Source organism: Galendromus occidentalis, unplaced genomic scaffold, assembly GCF_000255335.2.
Source record: "Galendromus occidentalis unplaced genomic scaffold, Mocc_1.1 scf7180000075389, whole genome shotgun sequence".
NCBI classification, from domain to species: domain Eukaryota; kingdom Metazoa; phylum Arthropoda; class Arachnida; order Mesostigmata; family Phytoseiidae; genus Galendromus; species Galendromus occidentalis.
In genome coordinates, this window is record NW_003803379.1 from 239,785 (window position 1) to 243,858 (window position 4,074).

Sequence of the window (4,074 nt, forward strand, 5' to 3'; positions counted from 1 at the left end):
ACCAACGCGAAGACAGCCGAAGGCACAAGCAAAAATGTAAAGTTCATCTCTCGGTGACCAACGATCTCCTCTCGAGCATGAAGTCAGGAAGGCAAGGGTGAGAAGTTTCCGAGAATCGTTTCCTGAGCTCTCAGACAAGACAGACTCGGCGACGCGCACCCGATCGGCATGGATCTCGCCCTCCTTGCAGAGTGTGTGAAACCGCGGGACGGGATTCGTCCCGATCTTGGCGATCGTTGTCTGACCAAGGGCGATCGCAGGCGATGAATCCAATCTCCGACTTCAAATTCCAGACGGAAGATAGCCGAGCTCCCAATCATCCTCGGCCTTTCAGCGGCTCCGATATTTCCTGGGCATGCCGAAATTCAGAGAGGTGCTCGAGAAGCCCCTGCTAATGGATAGCACTCAGCTCAGGCGATAAAAATGGAACAGATGGACACCATGGGCTCGAACATAGGTGAGCTACTGTTACATGGGGTCGGGAAATAGGCGCCGCGAGATTTACGAGGCTTTTTACGGCCCTAATGAGGGATGGAGCTGAGCTCTCAGCGAAACATTGCTTGTTGTATGACCAGCCAAGCCAGTGCGATTCGAGTAGCTGATGCTAGAACATGGCATGCTATCGAAAACATGGTCCATTGATCACGAATTCGGTGGTTTACTCCCCCGTGCTGCAACCACGCAGAACGTCCGGACAAGGGCTACTTCGACTATCTATAGGCATGTTTTTCCCCGAGACTCTACTGAGATATTTTCGCGCGACTCATCTATCCGGAGTAGGAGATGCACGCATCGGAGAGCCTGATCCAGTGGCTTGAAGATCTCCTTCGGCGATCAGATTCCGATTGAGAGAGGACCCGGAGATGGATGAGAGTCTAGTCGTTGATTACGCTACCTTTCCGCAGAAACTGAGTCCGGTGAGAAACGGAGCCTAAAATAAATCGCCGGCTCCACTCGACCGCAGCGAGGGTCTCGCGAGTCCCGTCATTCCCCTCGAGCCCGAACGCGAAGCCAGAATCGAGGCATTGCCTAACGAGAGCAAGTGATGAGCTATTCCTGAAAAATGTTCTGAAGGGAAATCGGGCATCTCAATTTACAAGATGATGAAGATGAGGATTCGTGCGCTGCCGGCGAATTATAGTTTTCGGCCACCCGCTGAAACTCTCGAGAGCTGAGGCCCGTACCCCATCTTACATCCTCTGAACACCCTTCAGAGGATCAGTCGAAAGTTATGGCTCCACAGAGTGCAATCAAAGATACGGACGAATCGAAGACGACGAACCTCCTTGACCGAATACTCCGTCGCTGATCCCCCCGTGGTGGAGAGGGAGCATCTTGCGACTTGACCGCGAGGCGCTGAAGTTCTGGTCAATGCTTGAAAATTCTCTGGGAAAGTCGTCTGACTCGAAACATGGAGCGTTTCGAATGAATCGAAAGCCATTCAATCCGAGATCACGCCTCCCGCGTATGATGGACTACTCGATTCCGGCGACTCTAGATCTGGATGGGTGCGTGGAAAAGCAACAATAGTACTTAATCGACTGCACTATCGATTCGTCGAAGTACCGCCGCGGGTTGGATGCAGCATGCAGCCGACGAAAGGTCACTTATGAGTGGGATCACTATCTGGCTATCCATCGCGGGATGTTTTCCGAAAATTCGCGGGAGTTCCCAACTCTCGCAGACTGTCCCTCGGGAGCCGGCTGGACACGCCGCAATCGCGCGGATTCCGTCGCGCGATGAATGCTTAGCCTAACCACTGAGGAATCAAGTGCGAGGAAGCTCGATTGTATGACTCCGATTAGGTATATATGGTCTGCGGAAAATCATCTCAACTATATCAATTACTTGATGATATAGTCATCAGGTCCGTCAACCTTCGAATTAATCGACCATTGCAGGCAGTCCCTGGTTGGTTCGATTCCAGGCTCAAACCACGCGAAGTTCGACCGCTCCAGGAGCGCTCAAGTTTGTTGGAAGCCTTTCGCTAGCCACGATTGGGGAGACCTTTCGGGAATCGAATCGAGCTGCAGCGCGAGTAATCTTTTGCTGCGGAAATCGTCCCTATAAGAAGATCCGCGGTCATCAAACTTCTGGAGGATTTGAGTCGTGAAATGGTTCGGAGACGGATCTTCGGGGAATATCGGCAGTCGGAAGCTGTGCAAGAACGTGATGAAGTTGATTCTCTCTCAAGATTCACTCTCTCCTGCTTCACTCTCCAGGCTCTTGTGTACGTCACTGTACCGCTTTCTTTTCTGACTGTAGATAGCCGGGGAAGGCTGGCGGATAGGAAAACAGAATCTCGCAAGCACGCGGATGTGAATCGTCACCAATAGCTTATTCTTCTTCCGATTCCCGCGCGAGGTCACCATTTGGATTATTTGGAGCCACTCAAAAAAGTTCTCATCCTGATTGATACCGCGTTTTGGGGGAAGATAAGGTAAGTATCGGTACCCACTTCCCAGGATTCGGCCGGGATAAACTAAGCTCTGCTCCCAGCTCTTCGGAAATCAGGTTTTATGTGTATTCAATGAATATAATTATACTTATCAGTAGCTTCTCGCGGAGAACGGATGCATGGACCCGGGCGCGGACCTGGAATTATTCTGGAATGGTGAGTTCTCCATCGGTACGCATGAGCTCATAATCAAGTTTTGCTTGAATTCTTCCCCCTACCGTCTGAGAGTGGATCAGCGAGTCGTCGCGAATTGGGATATGATGGCCGAGAGAGTCAATATATTGACCACCATCTGAAATTCATGCTTGAGAGGTATTTCTACCCGTCGGGCACCAGACAAAGGATTCCTGCGATCAATATCCAATCGATCGTCGACGTAAGATCCGATGTCGGGAAACAGTAGTCTCCCGACGATATGGATAAATTTTTTCAGATTCTTGGGCAGTTCGTACTCACCCCCGGCCATAAGCGCAGGTCGACAGAATAGAAACCCATAGCGCTCGGTGTCACGTGCATGTGATTCAGCCGAACCAACACGTCGTCGAGCTTGTACTCAGAAACTAGATCTCGATCGAGTGCTAGCTCCTTCGTAATGATTTCCACCTTGGTCGAAAATTTCCGTTCTTACTGAAAGGTCCTCGCGTGTGTTTGAAGAGCATGCGAGAGACGAATTGAATAGAAACGAACTGACTCACTCTTCTCGCGCCCAGCGAGATGCACCTCAGACCCAGGAGGAGAAGGGACGATGAAATGAGGGTCTCACAAATCTTCTCGATTGAAGGATTGGACCGAAGAGGGTAAGCCAACAAGACACCGAAGCCTGACATCGCATTCAGAGCGAAAACTAGGAGAAACCAGAAAATTCGCACGGACAGAAGCTTCTCTACTCCAGTGAATAGGTCGTCGAAAGTTCTCACCGATTCTCGTATCCGAGAAACCTGCATAAGGAAGAAAAATAGTTTCGGATTGGAGGAGGGAACCCGAGAACATGGAATTCCCGCAGTGAGAGAGACCGAGGCCAACGTACCTGCCTGTACCGATATTTGACCTCGTTGTTCGGTAACGCTCGGATTTGTGCATACAAACCATCTAAACACACCGAGCCGCAACCGTAAAAGAATGTCATCCACAAGAGAATGGCGTTGCCAGTCGCGCGGAAACACAGCCCAGGCCAATAGCCTACGATGGCGAAGCAGATCCGAACGGGTTGATAAAACCAGCGGTCAACACTTATGTTTGAGAGGCGGATGAGCAAGGTGAGAGGAAATTTTTCGTCAAGGAATAAGCTCACGGCGAACTGTAACGCGCTCGAGACGTAGAGAATTTCCCCGATGAGGATCTGCGACCGAAAAATTTTCGAGGCGCTTCCATACCTGCAAGAGCGGCCCGTGGTTAAGAAACGGGACGCCAAAGTCGAGATCACATAGGATCTTGGTCGGCAGACGTCAGGAAGCGACGGAGAAACGAAACGGTTGAGGTCGAAAGCACTCACATTTGCCACAAACGCTGCAACATCGTCATGCATTTATATAGCAGATACCTGTCGCGTATCGTGAGCACGACAGCCAAGCAATTCGTTATGATATTGAACACGTCTCCCGCTCTCGATACAATCA